This window comes from Lissotriton helveticus, chromosome 7 (assembly GCF_964261635.1).
Source record: "Lissotriton helveticus chromosome 7, aLisHel1.1, whole genome shotgun sequence".
NCBI classification, from domain to species: Eukaryota; Metazoa; Chordata; class Amphibia; order Caudata; family Salamandridae; genus Lissotriton; species Lissotriton helveticus.
The window spans coordinates 152,095,746-152,115,522 of NC_136068.1; the positions used below are offsets into that span (position 1 = coordinate 152,095,746).

At 44.5% G+C, this 19,777-nt stretch overlaps 1 long non-coding RNA gene across 3 annotated transcripts in view; it reads right to left on the reverse strand.

Moving 5' to 3' along the window:
* LOC144768275 (uncharacterized) overlaps nt 1–19,777 on the reverse strand; it is a 226,283-nt gene that overhangs the window by 168,974 nt on the left and 37,532 nt on the right. Inside the window, exon 3 of one of the 3 annotated variants that reach the window (XR_013598515.1) lies at nt 19,229–19,282. The exons of the other annotated variants lie outside the window; for them this stretch is intronic. This is a non-coding gene — a long non-coding RNA (uncharacterized LOC144768275). Of the gene's footprint in view, nt 1–19,228; nt 19,283–19,777 lie in introns of those variants that run through there. 3 annotated transcript variants of the gene reach the window in all.

Here is a 19,777-nt window from a genome sequence, read left to right on the forward strand (position 1 = left end):
ATTGTAATAATAAGGCACATGATGCATCATAAACACATTCAGAGGTGCAGGGAAGGAAAAACACATGATGCATAAACCAACACATTCAGAGGTGTAAAATCAAGGAAGACACATGATGCATAAAAACATTCAGAGATGCCAGAACATAACTCAATAGCGCAAAAACACATGATGCATAAAAACATTCAGAGGTGTAAGATCAAGGTGCGTAATCATATTAAATGCATTACATTTCATAGCACCACATCACATTGCGCAAAACTCACATTAGGCAATTACCATCCCATAGATAATCACATTGCGCCTAAATAAAATCACATACCAGCCCCCATCTAATAAAGGGACTAAAGAGCCCTGTGTCCAGAATGTCAGGGCGCGCTGCCATGCAGCGCAAAACCTAAACATTGCTGGTGCCCACTACTTGCTGGGCACCTGGGAACATCACAAGACCTAAACAGTGCAGCTGCCCACTAATTGCTGGGCAGCTGTGAAGCAGAACTGGGGTAGGGCTCTCACTAGCCCTCAGGGACCCAAAACTGCGCCAACTGGGAGCCTTCTAGGCTCTGAACTGCGCACGTTGGAGCCACACAGGCTCTGAACATCACACATGTCCCAAACGTTGGAGCCACACAGGCTCTTAAACAATTATGGCCCATGGAGCCCTCGAGGCTCTGAACAAATCCCTCGCAGGCAGGAGGGGGCGGGCACCGGCAATGTGCCCCGACGCCCCCACTAATTAATATGGCCCCCGGAGCCTTCTCGGGCGTTACAACAAATATGCCCCCAGGGAGCCTCTCGGGGCTCTAGACAAATGCGGGGCCAACAGCGGCGGAGCCTATCAGGCTCGAAATAATAATGGCCCCCAGAGCCCTCTCGTGGGCTCCGCCACACATGGGGTGCGTTGAGCCTCTTGGCTCGAAATAACCAATCTGCCCCCTGAGCCCCTCGTGGGCTCTGAACCCATAACTGCCCGGGCTTTTAAAGAACAGCGGGCCCCCCCTTGGAGCCTCGTGGCTCCCACTCGAAGTCAGCACCAGCAATAGGGGAGGGGCGGGCACCGGCAATGTGTCCCGACGCCCCCTGCCCATCAATACGCACTGAGGCCCCACTCACCGGTCTCTTGACGCTGCCGGGGATCTCTTCACTCCCTGGACCACGGCTGGGCGGCACTCGGCGCGGCAGCAGGGGGCAGGGCTCTCTCTCGCTCAGGGGAGCCTCGTCGGGTCCTGCTGCACCGCGTTTCTTTTTAGGATAACCCCTCCATGTTGCAGGGCTCCCTCCGCTCATGGGAGCCCTGCAGGGCCGCCATCTTCCTTCTTCCCCTGCGCCGCACAGCTTCCGGTCATGCCGCGGCCCCGCCCCCATCGCAGGCCAACTCGCCTGACTTCCGGGGCGGCCGCGGCCGGGCTGCAGCAGCGATTCTGGGGCACACCGAGGGGTGGGCACCCTCGCAACTAAATATACATGTTGGCAGCCATGACGCGGGATGGCCCCCGCAACATAAACATGAATCTGGGCAGAAAGCAGCGAGGTGGGCTCTCGCTAGCACAATTGAAGCGCTCCCAAGCGCTAAAGGAAATTTAAATCGCTCCATGCGCTAAAATAGCAAATCAAGCGCTTCCAAGCGCTACAACAGCAAAATAAAGCGCTCCTAGCGCTAAAGTCAGAAATAAAGCGCCACCAGGCGCTAGGGGTGAAAGCAAAGCACTCCCAGCACTAGGGACAAGTAAAGGTCCACAAGTCCAGCAAAGTCCTTCAGGAGTCCAGGGGCTGGGCAGGGCCCAGGGATTCCCCTGGGCCCAAGCAGCAGCACGCCCCTGGCAGAATTCAAGTCAGAAACAAGAACATTTTGGAAGGGGACACAGCCCCTTTTTATACAGAGAAATCCTTTGTCTAGCAGGGTGCAGGCAGTGTGAGAACCAGCTAGAACTGGTTATAGGGAATTCCTTTCACTGGCCAGGCTAGGGACATCAGACGCACCCCAGGGGGTGGAGCCAGCATTGTGTGGGGAAAACCCAGCCTCACTCAGGACCCTCAAACCAGACGGTCAATCCACAAGCAGGCCCAGGCTCACTCCTCGCCTCACATCAGCATGCTAAACACTCCATTCACCACCTGGGCAGACCCTCCCAGACTCTTGGAGCCAGGCTCACCAGCCAGCCTCAGCCAATCACACGCCAGACACAAATATGCCAACTTCTAAAAGTGGCACTTCTACACTAGACACAATCATGCCGCATACATCATTACGCAGCATTCAATCTCACGAGTTTGCACATACCAAACTCGACCCTGCACTCCCCACACATCAGGAACTACCATGGGCATATATATTCCCCATTCATTCCTATGGGAGGCAGGTCACTCACCACACATACACAGAGAGCTCACCCACTTTACACTGTACCACAGTGAAAAAGTGCGCAGAGGCCTAAAATCACCAGCACCAGGTCACAGAAACAGGCTAGGAAAAAGCAAAAAAGTTCGGGGTGAACCTGCCAAAAGGGCCAGGTCCAACACTGTGGTTATCTTAAAAACTTGGAGCCTATTACAGGTGGTTTGTTTTATCCTGTGCAACTTTGAAAGGCCTTAGTTTGGTTCTTTTAACTATTATTGTTGAGAATGTCTAAACAAAAGGCTCCCTTGGTGCCTAATACTTTGGATAACTATCTAGTAAAGGTTGTGAGTAAAATTAACAGTGAGAGGCGGCAGTCACTAGGGATAAGTTGCTCCTCCACACCACCCACTGCGCAAACTTCACCACTACTATTGGCGCAGGATGATAGCAGTGACATCAATAATTCTGATATCTCTGTCAGTGATATGCCTGAGCAAAACATTCCCCCCACAGTTGACCTTGAAGTGTCTTTAGATACTACGGTTCAGCACCCACCGACACCTGTGCCTAGAGTGGTCAGAGCGTGTAGGAAAGCTCAGACCAAACGTGGGGGTCACGTTCTGTTAGAAAAAGAGTAGTTTCTCCACCCAAAAACCCAGATAAGGATGATGATGTTACGGCGAAAGGGGATACTGTTAAATTGGAGGACGAACAAATAAAAAAATTAGTAAGTATGATTAATTTAAAGATCAAGGGTATTATAAAACCCCTTGTGGCTAAAATTGATCAGCTTACTGCAGAGGTTAATAGATTAGGTGGACTCCTTAATAAGTCAGTGGAGGAAGTGGGCAGCTTATCAGCCCTGGCATCAAGTAATTGTTATACTCAGGAGGTTCCCCCTGGGAGAAGGGTAGGTGGCAGCGAGAATGTTATACAGAACCCTCCCCCCACCCAGCCCCTAGCAGGCAATGATAGCCAGGCTGTAATAATAGATGATCCTCCAATAACATCCACAGAACCACGCCGTGAGCGCGACTTATTCCAATTTGTTGTGGAAGCTTCTCCTTTAGTTTTAGTTCTGGCAAACGCCCCCCCTTTGGCCCCTGGACAGGTGGAAACAACAACATCTTTGATTGACAAAGCGCTGCATTGGCTGACGAAAAATATGAGGATATCTCCCTGGGGTAAACAGCAGCTAGCAGGGGAAATTATTATGGCTAGAAGGGTATCCTGGCTTGGGGACTACCCGAAAAAACTTAAGGGAGACTGCATAGCCTTGAACTTCTCAAGCCCTGAGGTACTGCCTAATGTATTGGCAAATTTATTTCCCCCCGCAACAAAGGAACTCTGCCATGATCCCACTAACGCTTGAATTTTTTTACAATAGGAGATGGAGTGTAGCGAGCCTCAGCAGACCATGGCGGTTTCCTGTGTTAAGTACACTGGGGAGGGGTGCTCAAACTAGGGACGGAAGTACTAGCTTGAAAAATCGGTTTGGGGTTTTGACAGACTTGAACGAATGTGATTGACTCCAGAGTGCAGAAAGAACTGTGGCTATGAAAGCAGTAGAGTTTGGTAGAATGTACGGTCCTAAGGATCAGGGTAAGGGGCAAACCAACAAGGTCCCTACACCTCAAATAAACTCATTGGAAAGATCCCTCCTTATAGGGCTGTCCCTAGAGTCCAGGGATCCTGGACAATCAACTTCCGTAAACACATCCGGGGAATGTGATTACCCTGGAATAGATGGGTACTCTCTAGAGATGCACTGCCACGTGATCACTAGTATGGAACGTGAGGGCGTGACCTTAGGAGCTAAAACCTCACAGGACTTATCCTGCATCTCACGAGGTGAGGCAGGGCTGGCTTTTCTTTCATGGAACCTCGCTGGTATAGGCAACAAAATAATATCCCCAGAATGGTGTAGGTTCATTGACCAGTATGACATCGTCCTTTTACAGGAAACCTGGTCGATGGTCCCAATTTTTCGCCCGGGTTCCTTAATTTTCAAGCTCCTGCTACCAAGAAATCTAAAGGTCGACCAACAGGGGGTTTGTTAATTTGGGTCCGCCAATCCTTATGCAGTAAGGTGCAACAAATTAGTTCCCCATCGAATGATATTTTGTTAGTCAAAATTACATGAGCAAATGGTCAAGGGGTGGCTATTTACAACATCTATGCAAGGGGGACGGTAGGGGGACAAACATCCGAGGTAATTTCTGCTCTTGATCACCTGCTTGAGGCCCTCCCATTTCAGCTGTCTATTATTGTAGGTGGAGATTTTAATACAACCTTTGAACCTCTTGGACAAGAGGATCAGTTTCTTGCTGCTGATGAGGACAGTAAATGGGGCGTCCCTCAGCTTGAAATACCTGCCGTTAGAAGATGGTCAGCTGTAGCCATACAGCTTAAGGCCTTGCGCTTAGCGAGAGGGCTTAGAGCAGCAAATGGGCGTACCTCGTCTGATCGCCAGGGAGAAAACACCTTTGATAATGGCAGGTATTCCAGTCGTATAGATTACTTTTTGGTGGATATAAGAGGATGGCATTGTCTGATAGACATGATTGTTAAATCTAGGATGGAAAGTGATCACAATCCACTTTGTATGGTATTTCTAGCTCATAAGGGGACTAGAGAACTGATACCGGGGCGAGGGAAAGTTACTTTAGATATGGTTGCCTCTAATAATATGCGCAATATTAAATGGGGCAGATTCATCGAGAGCCTTGAGAGATTGGAGATCCTTAAAAACATGGTCGTTGAAGAAGTGGCTAATCTAAATACTCACATTAGCAAGCATGATTTTCCCCAAATAATGCTTGAGGCACATATCCACTTTTTTACAAAACTTCAATCGATCTTTAGGAAGACTATAAAACCAGACAAGGGAAACAAAAAACAACCCAAGGTGGGGTGGTATAATAATGTTTGTAAACTAGCCCGTCAATAACTGAGCACAGAAATAAGATCTAGGAATCCTTCAGGAGTGAGAGAGGCAAGGAAGACATAAAGGCAAGTGCAGAAAGCAGCAAAAAAACAGTGGGACGAGGATCAGTGGCGTGATCTGAAATCAGCCTGTGAAACAAAGGACTCAAAACAATTTTGGGCTCATATTAAGTGGGACAGAGGAGGTGTAGCTGAACCCCCCCAAAACAATGTATCTGAAGAGTTCGGTTTGTGCCATACCATATGTGCCCCGTAGTAGAGTGAAAGGAATGACTCCACCCCTTACCCAAAGGTCACTTTGCCCAAACTTGTACTCAAATATGGTATTTTGTATCCTGCATGTCTTTGAGTTGATGTCAATTGTCATTCCCAGCTATTCGAAACACCTGCGGACGTTGTGGCCTTTTGTAAACAATACTCGGCTAATGAGGTCTCCTCCAGATGCACCACTCCTAAGTGCTCCCCCTTCACCATACTCATCAATGCAGCGTTCAACTAACTGATATTCGACTGTTCATTGCCCTTCTTGTCTTTTCCCTATTGGTGATGGGCCCATTGAAACTCCCTCTCTCTCCCCCACATTGAGGGGGGAAGGGTCCTGTGATCTCTGTCCCGCTGGGTTTTATTACAGCCTTGTTGTCATATCTGCTAATACTTTACAACTGCAATCCTGTGTTCTGTTTACTTTTCAGGTATTACCGAACTTGTCTGTATGGACCAGAGTGTTACCTGGCCCTACAGGTGTAAACCACCATGTTGATTGTTGGGATGTTTTATTTGCTTTGTTTGGTTCAGGGATTTGCTGGATGTCCTTTCATCTGGTGGGGGAGGGTATTCTGTACTTAAGTGTTTTTCGTTTTGTTTGTGTTGTGTTGCTCATTAGGAATTCACTGTTTCCGTTCTTAACATGGCTTGATTCTCTTCTCTTCGAATCCTTGGATGACACCCCTCAAAAGCCAGAAAATCTGATAGACATCACCCTTCTCACGTGGAGTATCCTTGCTTCAACAACCCCAGCAAGGGTAAACGAAGTTCTTTCATACCTCTTCTGCCACAATGTTAAGATGGTGTTTCTTCAAGAGTATACAGCAGAATACAAAGTTCCCCGGGGAAAGTGCTACAGAGTGGAGAAGAGAGTTGATATCACAAGTCAAGGGACTGGAAGGGTTCCCTTGTCGGAACTTTGAGAGCCTCACACACCCAGAGTATTAGGTGTGAAACACACCCTGACTGAAGGGTGTCCAGTATCATCATCGACTCACTGCCCCTCGACAGACCGGCACTGCAATGTCTGACGGAGAACCCGAAGGCACTCTTTTGGCGGGGTTCTTTTGTTCCTTGCCGATGGTGGGTGTGGTGAGGATGGAGGAAAGTGTAGTCGGTGCAAAAGTGAGTAAAAGTTAAAAAGGGTGATCAGTCCACAATGGCTTTTATTGACGTGGCTGATTCCCTGATTAAAAGGGGTGAGAGGGGAGCTAGAGACCGTATAGGTATACAGAAAACTAACTCAACCCCCTGGTGTGGTCAACATGTTTCTCGCCAACCAGCGATTCGTCAGGACCTCAACAAAGTACTACACAAGAAGACACAAGGGTTAGATGCTCATTCACTTAGTAAAAAGCAGATACAACCTCTCTGGGTCGGGGGTAAAGAGGGCCACGGGGTCCTGCTCTAATTAGGCGACCTAGAGGTGGGGGAAAAAATAGGTTAAAAGAGAGCAAGTCAAGTCATATCTTACTATTGTGACTGTTTACTCAGGAGATATAGAGTGCCTTCGGTGAATACTCTCCACACTGTGAGGGGTGAGGGGGGTGTGTGCAGGGAAACCAATCGTACCGGACACTGGGTAGAGATTCCCTTCATAATCGGTCTATTGATGGCACGATTAATATCTCACATTAGAGGTTCACAGAGTGCAACTAAAACACTAAACTGAGGTGTGATGCCGAAACTTTCAAAGAGACACCCATTCCTAGGAAAATAGCAAGAAGGTTCTTACCCTAAGGGAAAGTAACAAGGGCCTCGCAGCAAAAAAAAAAAAAAAAAAATAACTTTCTTCAAGAGTCTCATCTTCCTCCCCGGGCCTCTCACACATTTGCCTCCACATAGGGAACATCCTGTTTTTTTTCCTGCTATGGCTCCTATTCGAGGGGGGTATGCCTTCTCATCCATAAAGGTGTCCCTTTCACCCACACCGCTAACTTAATAGACTCTGACGACCCTTCGTCATCGTGACTGGCCTATTGGCAGACCACTGTGTCGTGTTGGTGAACGTCCCCAACATAGACGCGCCTGATTTTTATCGGACATTGTATTTTCTTTTGGGGGGAGGGTGCAAGCAGACATTATCCTTGTGGGAGGGGACTTTAACATGAATCAGGACCCGTTGGTAGACACCAGTGGCGTGAACACAATCGGTAAACCTCTGGCCTGGGGGGTTCTCTGTCTCCTTGATATCATTGATGCTCACATACTCCATGACGTATTGTCACGCTCGGCACCCTACTACCTCTGACTTCACGCTTTATTCTTCACCACCCAACACCTGGACAACTTTTGGCTCCTCACTGCTAATGTCATGAACTGGACACCAGATGTGACCCACTTAACTAGTACATTATCTGATCACTATCTGTTTCGCTTAACACTACAGATGCCCCATGGTGGAGGCTAGGAGCATGCGTGGCAATTCCAAAGTGCGGCCCTTCATGAAACTGTTTTATGCTCCAAACTGCAGTTCAAGAGTATTTAGCTGTCCATTTTGTCTCGGTCGCAACCCAGGCCACCCTCTGGGAAGCATTTAAACCATACATTTATGGTGTATGCATTTTCAAAGATGCCAGTATCCTCTGCGATATCCGTTCTTTGTTAATATAGACCATGAGGAATACCGACCCAACTGTTCTCCACAATCTACAGATGCTCCTTCCTCATGATGAGTTCTGGGAACTTGCCAAGAGGGAAAAGGCATTTCTGGGTAAACATGCCAGAACTAGATGCTAGCACGAGGTGGAGTGCTCTGGTTACACCCTGGCGCAGTTACTTTGTCCTAATCGTCTTGGTGGATACATAACACAATTGTGGTCATCTACTGGTGACACCCTGTTTGGCAATGTGGGTATATTGGCTAAGCTCTTGAGCTATTATGGCCAACTCTACTCCTCCCACCTGACGGACAATTTTGATGAGACTGTGAGTTATCTAGCAGGGATCGCAATGGTCTGGCTCTCCAGTGGCCAACAGCGCATTCTCAGTGAGCCTATTATTTCTGAGGAAGTTATGCAAGCTATAGATGCCCTTGATGGGTCTAATGCCCCTGGCTTGGACGGCCTCACTGGTGCTTTTTACAAGGCTTATAAGCACTTACTGGCAACCCACTTCATCGCCCTTGTACGCAGTGTTCTTTGAGGCGGGTCGCTTACCACCTAACTTATGGAAGGAGTCCTTTAGTTTCTACTCAAACCTGGCAAGGACCCTAAGTTATGTTCCTCCTATCACCCAGTGTCCCTCCTTGATTTTGACGATAAGATTTTAGCAAAGGTCCTCTCCACTCGACTGTTCTTGTTGATGGAACAGATTAATTCTCCTGTCCAGTGTGGTTGTGTTCCCTAGAGGTCCATCTCCCTTAATTTACAAACAATTTTCAATGTATTGCAGTCTCTCTCACGGTTCCTGCAGCAGTGGTGTTGCTAGATGCCAAGAAGGCCTTTGACTCCCTGGAGTGGGCTTCCTCGAGGGCAATGCTGACTAAACAAGGTCATCCCTATAATTTCATATCCCTGGTCATGCCTCTCTACTCTGCCCCAGTAGCTTCCCTAAGAGTGAATGGCTCTCTTACAGGACATCTACCCATAGCAAGGGGGACCAGACAAGGCTGTCCCCTTTCCTCTCTCCTCTTTATTATTTCCATGGACCCTCTGTCATTTACACTGTGGACTACAACTTACCCATGGCCCCCTCTTACTCTCCATGTACGCTGACAACATATTACTTTTTATCTGCCACACATCTGACAATCTTCCCCCATTGATTGACGAAATCCTGAGGTATGGGTGCCTCTCTGGCCTCTATATCAATTGGGCGAAGTCTGAACTATTTCCATTAACTGACTGCACCCATCCTGTAGCCCTAAAATATCCCCATATATGGTGTGCAGAATCCACCAAATACTTGGGTACACAAATCCACAGGAAAAAGGATCAACTCCTTTAACTTAATTCCAACCCAGCTGTTGACAAAATTTCCACTCAGGTTGAACACTTTTGCTCTACATGGCTGGCCAAATAGCTATAACTAAAATGGTGGTCCTCCCCCGATTCCTCTATCTCAATATCCCGTTTCCTTTGACGCAGCATTTTTTCGCTTTACTACGTAGTCTTCCTCTAGCACTGCTATGGGCTGACCTTCAGCCCCTCGTTCGCTGGGATACCCTGACCCTCCCTTATGAGTGTGGAAGCTTTGGGGTCCCTGGCCCTCAGCTCTATTACCTGGTCGCACAATGCCAGTATACACATCGCTGGTATCACCCAAATGCACGGATCCCCTACCTTAAGCCGGAAAGAGATCAGGGCGCCTCCCGCTTTCCTCTATACTCCTGGAGGGGATCCTCATGGACTCCTCTGATTAACAAACACTTTCTACCACTAGCTGGGCATGGCTGAACTTCACCGTGTTCTGGGGGAGGAGTCCTTTACTCCCTGAATATACAAATTGTTGACAACCCCTGGCCCCCCCTCACTAGGGAGACGTTTCCTACACCGTCATGGATTGCGCACAGTAGGAGATGTCTTCCTGGACTGCCATGTCCTTTCACATGCAAATGCTACTCGACTTCATGGCATCTCACGCATGGACCATTTCTTACTCTGATGGCTTCATAATACATTACACTCCAGACTGCCCTCTTATCTATCTGCTGGCCAGGGCCGATTTACCACCTTTAACGCTGCTTATCTCTGACGATGACGATGGGCGGCTGATCTCTAGACTAAACCACGCTTGCCCCTCCATGAAACCAGACACTACTAGACGGCCTGGGAGGCTGACTTGGATGGCCTCCTCTCAGATAAGATCTGATCATGCTGCTGCTCCCACACCAAACTCATCTTTATTAATCACAAACATAAATTATTACATTTTAAATTCCTTCACCATGTCTATGCAACACCCAAGGCTCTAGCACACATCGATCTTACTCGTTCCTCTGTGCCCCAAATGATGCACCTCTGATGGGGACTTACTTGGACATGCAAACTCTTCAGCCACCACTGGTCGACCATTTTTCCCAACATCTCCATCATGACTGACACCCCATTCACACCCACTCCCCTGATGGCACAACTGGGGTACACTTACAACGTCCCACTAGGCACCTGATCAGGAGCAGCCAGTGGAGGTAATAGGGGTGGGGGGACTCAACCGATGATGACGAGGGAAAATTATTTGTTTATTTAATTTTCCCATGTCGTTGTCTGTTGGGTACCCCACCGCCCAGTCCCACCGCTCTTACTTGAATGGGCCGCTCTTGCATATGATGATTATTTCCATTGTGCTCTTGCTCGTGAAGTGGTAAATAGAGATGCACTAGAGCAGCAGACCCTGCCCCAAAGACTGTACATGGCTGAAGAGCATGTCTCAATGTGAAGATTATGCACAGCTGCAACCCGTCACCTCTTGTCCCAAAGACATATGGTTTCCGTTACGGGACTACTTGCACTCCCAGGAATCCGATGACTCTGATTAAATATTGCCCCTCTGGGCTGACAATAGTGATCCTCCATATCCACCTCTTTCACTGACCTGGGCTTGTGGTGTGCCGAATTGATTGTTATTAGTACAGCATTGGGTGTTATGGGATTGTTCCCCTTTATCTGTTTCTGGCCTTTGTGATGTCTCTCATTTATCATGTAATATTCAGGCTCTCCCATGTGGAAAATACTACACGATGTGTCTTTCATTACTGCTTAGTCATATGCCATATACACAATGCTTAAAACCCTGATTATCTCTATTATTTTGCATGTTTTGCATATCTGAAAATCTCTTAAATAAAGTTTAAAAAACAAAACAGAAAAAAAAGATATACAAAAAAATAGATCAAGAAGAAAAAGGAGCACTTATGATGGCTGCAGAGCTGCAAAAAAGAGGCGGACCAATGTCAGTTGGGTTTGTTTGAATGAGTATCTTTAATGTCATTGGTGCTTCAACATGCTGATGGGACTTGCAGGTTTGTTCTCAATAAACTGTGGTTACTGTAGTTCTTTATTTATGAAACTTTGGTTTAATATTGTAAGATGATTGTTGTTTTACTAAAGCAAGAACGAGAATGCATAATCCTCACCTCTGGTCCAGCCATGGGATCAGTATATTTGTGTAAAACAAATAAACCTGCACAAAAGGTATATATTATTTATTTTCAATCTAGTGAAATGGATACTGCAGGGTTTGGAGCTTGCCCCTAAGCAAAAGCATTGTGCCCCTTGTGTTTCAAGTATCAGCCATGCAATTGGTTAATCTCAGCAGCAGATTTTTTATTTTTTTATTAAGGTTTTAATTTTTCATTTGGATGCTACAAACGATCCAGACACAGTGATTCTCACAGATATGATGAAAGGTGTTAGCCTGGTTCAATGTGTAACCACCCCCACCCTTAAGGTGGGACATACCCTTGATGGAATATTTACTAATCACCCGGGGCTCAGTTTTACTGGGGTGCTGCCGCCGGTCTGGACAGACCATGCGGCTGTCCAGTTTGAACTGAAACTAGAAAATCATCTTAATGGGGTAAATGCCCCAAGAAACAGATCCAATTCCAGGCTTGGAATAAAGTGAACGACAAGGAATTTCAGGAACTCCTTACATCATCTGTAGGACATAATCCCACTAAACCAGAGGAAGCTACCTTGATTTACACCGAATGGCTGAAAAATGCATGTAGGAAATTAGCTCCTATAAGAACCATTGTCCCGAAGAGGTCATTCCCTTCCGCCCCGTGGTTCACGGAAGAATTGAGAAACCACAAACTTAAATGTAAGCGTCTTGAACGCTGTTGGCGGAGAGACTATAGAGAGGTTGATAAGGAGACATATAAAAAGATCCTCCAAAGCTATAAACAGCATCTGTTTTCTGTTAAACCAAAATATTTTGTTACAAAAATTGACCTGGCCAGAGGCTCATCTAAAGAACTTTTTAGGACCATCTCAAGTCTGGTATTACCACCCCCAGTTAAAGTCCATTCTAGTCAGGGACTTTGTGATGGGTTGGAAAAAAGTTTTCTAAACAAAGTTGAGACTATTTTTTCAGTGTTTAAAGATCCTAGAGAGGTTGGTGGTCTCAGTGCTAGGGAGGTTTTGAATTCATGCTCTCTATGTTACCCTACATTGGATGAGTTTACTTCCTTATCAGTGGAAACCACCTATAAGTTACTTCTGGAAGCTCGGTCAGGTTCCCCGGATGATCCCTGCCCAGTGGCAGTGACTCAGCTTGGCGCATGGCCTATTTCACATGTCCTTACATCAATTTTCAACATGATGTTGGGAACCGGCCAATTTCCTAAACCTTGGAAGCTGGCCTCGGTCCTACCCCTCTTGAAAAAATCCAATCTGGATCCTAAAGATCAAAATAGTTTTTGTCCTATATCGCGTCTTCCTCTGCCAGCGAAATTGATAGAGAAGGCCCTTAAAATACAGCTTAGTGCTTTTTTTCGAGAGACAAATGTTTTGGATCCCACGCAATACGGCTTTAAAGCGGGACACAGCACAGAGTCGGCCCTCATTAAAACGACTGAGGAAATTAGGAAGGCTGTGGACCGGGGTGGCAAAGCGGCCTTGGTCCTGCTGGATCTGTCCGCGGCCTTCGCCACGGTCCACCATGATCTCCTGATGGACCTGTTAAGGGCGTGTGGGATCCAGAACAAAGTATGGAAACTCCTTCAATCGTTCCTCTCAGACAGAGTTCAGATGGTGTCTCTGGGTGATTACCAATCCAAACCATTTGTGCTGCCTTGCGGAGTTCCACAGGGGTCCTCGCTCAGTCCTACGCTGTTTAACGTATCTGTCTCCTCCTTGGCCCCACTTATTAGTGGTTTTGGATTTTATCTTACAACCTATGCTGATGACACCCAAATTGTGGGGTCTCTCCTACCTGGGCAGGAACTTGGGACTGAGAGGCGTTTTCAGGATAGCATGGAAGCGGTAGGCAAATGGATGGGGGACAATTGTCTAAAATTTAACTCTGATAAGACAGAGGTGATTTTATTTGGTAATGACCATAATTTCTGGACTCCTAACTGGTGGCCTCCATCGATGGGTTCTCTTCCAACACCTACGAAGAAGGCTAAAAACGTAGGTGTTACTGTGGACGACAAACTCATTTTTGGAGACCAAATAAACGCAGTTTCATCTAAAACCGCATTTGCTATCAAAACAATAAAAAAAATTCAGCCTTTCTTACCGTTAGCTAGTCAACAGACCGTGGTTACTGCTTTGGTCTTATCAAAGCTTGATTATTGTAATGGCCTGTATTTAAACATTCAGGAACGCTTTATGAACAAGCTCCAGATGCTGCAGAAAGCCGCAGCTAGGCTTCTCACTGGTAGCCAACGGTTTGCCTCAATTTCTGGAGTTATAAAAAAACTTCATTGGCTTACCGTGAGAAATAGAGTTCGTTTCAAGGCATTATGTACGGCCTATAAGGCTCTACATGGTACTGGACCGGAATATTTAAGACGGCAATTCAAATGGCATACACCAACAAGGAATCTTCGCTCTTCGGGGGCCAAGTTGTCTACTGTGCCAGCCATAAAAAAGGCCACTTGGGGAGGCAAAAGCTTCGTACTTGGTGCAGCGGAGGCTTGGAACGACCTTCCTGTTTATCTCAGACAATCTACTGATTTAACATCTTTCAGGAAAGGCCTGAAAACATGGCTGTTTGACAAATAGCTCGGTTTGAATTATCACACACTCTCTTTTGCCCTACGCCTTCTGGTGGGATCTGGGTATTGGAAAGGTAACTAACGCCAGGACACCTCCGGGTAATCGTGCGCTATATAAGTTATCATAACATAACATATGTTAGGTACAGAACACAACAAGAAATCTAAATGACAGAATACAAGAAAACCAGCAAAGCAAAACATTGTCAGGGCTAAGAAGACAGGGAAAAGACAAGCAATATAGAAGGAATTAAAGCAATTTCATGATGCATTACAATGGGTATACAAATTCTCGAGTCATGTGAGAAAAGGGACACTAGGTCTAAGGGATCATGTGTCTCTGTGACCATCAAGGTCTGCCTGCTGGGGGCAGCCCTAGCTAAGAGGTAGGTGACTGGCTGAGCAAAGATGGGGGTGGGGATATGACAGATACCAATTGAGTCTGTGTGAGACGCAAGATAAGAGATGAAGGGGAGCCAGGCATCCACCGGACGATATCCCTGATGGGCCAATTCCTACTATGTGGCAAGTGTTTCTTGGCAGTAGGTCACAATGCTTATCAAGCTGTCTCTCTGGGGTGCAGGGAAACGTCCCCAGTGTATCACAACTCTGTGCTTAGCCAGAAGTAGCAGCATTGCTGTCAGGTATCGTACTCCACTAGGAACGACCTTGACATATCAGAGGGTGTGTATCAATGGGGACCACTGGAAACAGTAATCAGTGTTCGAGGCAATTGCTTTGTAGACAAGAGGTCCAGAAACAGGCCACTGCAGGATACTCCTGTGCCAGGTGGGGAAACAAGACATTATCTCGTCCGCATCTGCAACAACATGAATCGGTCAAGAGGCCCATGCAATGCATCTTGCGAGGGGTACAATACCTTTTGTGAAGGAATTTATTATGAGGTAGGTGCAATAAGTAATTGGCGGAGTGTGCACTAGCCAGTCCACAGAAATATTTCCATTGTGCTGCAGTGAAAGGAGGTTGAAGCCCGGCGTCCCAACTGAGGAAGGTCTTGGGGTGCAAACAGGTGACTTTTCCTGCATTATCCCATATAACCACATGATCAGATTTCGAGAAAATTAGCTGGCCAGAAACAATTTTAGGATGTGTGAAGAATTATGTACCTACCCAGTAAAGTTCCTGAATCAACCATAGGTAATATGCTTGGTTTATATATATGCATGGGATTAAGATTTAACAGCTCTGACTGGCCAGCACTGGTTAAGCGATTCTTATATGTAAGCTTTAGAGAACTACAGACAAAAGTAAATTCTTCCCCTGACTAGAGTAGAAAGACTTGAGGCAGATGGATCAATAGGGGCCATTTCTTTAGAGGAGAAAGCCCTGCTACATCCTTGGAATACTGCAACAAGCCTAGTTCCTTATAGTAGCTTTTCAAAATTAAACACCTTTCTACAGGTGCATGTTGAGTCAAATGTAGGAGAAATAAATCTGTAGAGTAACTAAGGGAGAAGCTTATTCCCTTCCTTGAGTGAGGGTAATTTAGCAATTCTGTGAAAAGGAGTTGTTGTTTCTCCTTATTCATTGTGTGAAGGTCTCTTGTAGGACTGCACTATTATTGTTTCTTGCGTGTCTTTCACATCAGAAGGTTTTGATTCTATCCTTGCAAAGAGGAAATCAGAGTCAGCTTTGAGAAACAGAGTTATAGTTCACAGCAAGGAAAGAATTTTTATGTTTTATATATATATTTCAAGATTAGGGCCACCCTTATAGCCAAGAGTGAATTTTCTACAAAACCTAGCAATAGCTTATGGTGAAAGCTCTGTGGTTAGGTACAGAGCTTTATGTGTTTGGTATATTTTAGAGTGATTTTATAATTATCTAGCAAAAGGTTATTTTCACCAGAGAGGTATACTATGATGATAATTTGTGGCATGTATAGAATAAACACTTATATTGTCTAACGTGAATTCACTGCAGAACCGCTTGCGTAGGATTATTTTTTGTTTGATGTAATGCAATGGTGTCGAAAGTGGGCCAGAAGGGTCAAATCTAAGTCAACTTTTCAGGCTAACCACTGACTATGTAAATGAGTAATATCTAGATGCACTGTCAGTGAATAGTTCTTATCTGGACATTCTAAAAATCTGTAAAAAATCTTGCCCTTATAACTTAGGTTGAAGATGCCTGATGTAATGTATAGGTACTTACAAATATGACATATCTTGTGACTGTGAATGTGTTTACTCTGCAATATTCAGACTTGCTCTCCTCAAATATAAGGGTAAAGGGATGAGGAATGTTATAATTAGAAACAACACAAAGAAGGTGTAACCAGAGATTACCATCGTCGCTCAACAAACAGACCCATTGTTTACTAATCTGACAGGAGACCTGAATGAAAATTCTCAAGGGTGGGGCAAGAGTGGCCTCCCATCGAACAAGGTAGCAGCATATTGTAGTTGTTAAGAAGCTTTCTAAATAAAGAAGCTGGTACAGGCCTCGAAAAATCATAAAAATGTTACAAGACCTGCAGGTCTAGTAACTTTAATAATCTACTTGACATAACTGTAATGTACTTGACCCGTAAACCGCTCTAAAAATTGTGCAATTCTAGGCAAATACTTTTTTTTATGGGGTTGCCATTTTCTTCATTAACACATGTAAGAGCACCTTCAAATATGCAAGTTCATCATATCTGCTGTACAAAAAACAATTTTTTTTTATTGAATAGACTTAACATTTCCTCAATGTAGAATACCAATTTGCCCCATATACAAGGTACACATGATCCCGGACTTGCCTTAGTTCACGAATAGCATTTTCATCACGGAGGGGGCAGGAATATTTCTCAGTTCCTGTTTAAAAATTCACTTTTAATAAATATATTACTAAAACATGGTGTGGTAGTGCACAGTCCTTTACAGACAGCACATTTCCCATTGAAATGGCCACAAACTTTCCCACTAACATGCAGTTTTACTGATAAAACAATATAGCGCATAAACAATGTTAGAAAATTGGGTTAAAGTGTTCTGATTTGTTTTCATCCTATAAAAATCTTTTTTCATCACACAGAATTACAAAAGTGTGCTTTGATAACTATTGAAATATATTTTGAAATGTTTGTGCAGCTCACTTATTAGCTATTTAAATGTTGTGTTCTGAAAAAAAGCTTTATTTACATCTTAGAGCATTTCATTTCACACACTTTGAACAGCATGATTATCAGACAGCACAGTTTACACAATTCTCTAATTTCACAGTCAGAGAAAGAAAAGTCAATGTAAGAAGAGAAACTGACTTTTGGCCTCTGTCTCTGAATGAAGAAAAAATATGACAAGATAAAAACAAAATTTAAAGGCATCGTTATTGCTCATTCACTTGATTGAACAGAACACCTGTTCTTTGTCAGCTTGCCTGAACAGGACAGTAGGCCTAAAATACTTTGCCCTAATGAACTATGACTAGCCATATTGAGAGGGTGAGTATATTTCTAGATCCCACTGGTATAGTGATATAGGTTTAGATGGAAAGTTTATCATTAGGCAAAATAATTTGGATAAAAAAATTGGCAATTAATGCTATGAACACAAGAAACAGAAAGGTAACAATTAAGTATATAACGTAAAGGGTAAAATCTATAGGTTGAGGGAAGGGTAACTCAAAAGTTGACAGTATTGGGACAGGAAAAGGGTATGGTTACAAGGAGGAAGGCAAAGGGGACAGGCCTGTTGTATGATAGACGAGAACAAGAAGCAGGTAACTTGTAAGTAGTCTTCTTTATTGAAGGTAAATGTAGACACCCACGGAGAACGCCGCCGCTCAACTCCAGGCAACTGACTTTCGTTGTCCAGAGTACTGGAATCGAACGGAGCGACAAGAACACAGAACCCCATTGAAATAATACACAAGAGATGTGTTCTCGTGCTGAGTACAGCACGAGAGCACAACAACAATATACCACAACTTCTCCCCCTTCACAATGTTTTTTTTTTTTAAATGAGACACTCAAAAAATAAAAATAGAAAACAAAGAACAGGAAAATAAATAACATTTCAACCCAAAACATAATCATTGAATCTAACAGGTAATTTTCTTCATTGGACAGAAGATCCAGTAGTTTGATGAAGAACTTCCTCACCAACTCCAGAAGAAATGGAGGGTGAAGAAGAAACTATCTGAGGATCTGTCTGACCGGAAAAAGAACACAACGTGGAGGGAATGTCAGAAAGAGGAACATCTAACCAAAAGACCATTCACATTGATCAAATTGTTCTTTTGACAAATTTAGTAAAGAGCGTGCTTGAGAATTAGTCAAAAGAACTAAAGCTCTCTAGTTCCACCACCCTTTACTGCCAAGTAAAGCGGATGCCTTACTGACAGATGTTACTTGAACAGGAGTGGAAAACTTAGAAAGTCCTTTTGAAACTTTCTTTGGGTGTTTAATAGGAACCCAATCACCAATTTTTAAATCAACTGAACTGAAACATTTTCCAAAATCATGTTTGTCTCTCATGGCATTTTGTTTTTGCAGAACTCTATTTGACAAATTAACATCGTGAGACTTATTACTTTTTGATGCACTGTCACCGAGATTAACTTTGATATTCTTTTGAGATAACCACTTGGGACACAACTTGGTATGAACATTCCTATTTCTTAACAAAGAAAAAGGAGACACTCCAGTGGTACTATGAGGAGAGATGTTATACGACCAAAACTTATCCTCAACAAAACCTTTAACATCACAATGAGAAGAAAGGGCTGTCTGAACAGCGTCTTTGATAAGTCTATTAGCACGCTCTACCAAACCATTGGAAGAGGGTGAGTAAAGGGCAACTTTAAAATGGACGACATCATGTTCAATCAAAAATGAGGTAAATTTCTCAGAGACAAAATGAGAACCATTATCTGAAACTACAACAGATGGGCAACCTTCAATCATAAACAAATTTTTCAAAAATTTTATGGCATTTGCAGAAGTTGGTGAGTCACAAAACATGTGATACACCCACTTTGAGTGATAGTCAATCAATAAAATGACAAAAGCACTTCAAATGGGCCAGAAAAATCTATACTGACTTTTTCCCATGGTTTATCTGGAAAAGGAACAGGATGGAGAGGAGTATTCATGAGTTTCCATTTTTTATCTGAAAGTAAACATTCATTGCAAGAATCTATAAAAAACTTTACTTGAGACTCAATGGAAGGCCACCAGTAATGAGATTTGATAGTTGAGACGTTTTTGTGATACCTAGATGACCTTGATGTGCGAATTTAATGATATCAAGTCTGATATCTGAAGGAGGAACAAAAAGATCATGTCTCATTATCAAATTATTTACCAATGACAGTTCAGAAGAGACCATGGCAAACGCTTTTAATCCATTGGACAATTTCCTGTTTTCTGGCCAACCTTTAGAAATATATTGTGCTACTAGTTTTAAATCATAATCTCTATCATAAGCTTTAGACCAAGACTCTTCCGTGATACAGGGACACAATTTAGTAGCATCAAGAGTGGCGACCACACATTCAACATCACCAATTTCCTCAAAATCTGATGAATCATCAAGTGCCATGCGAGATAAACA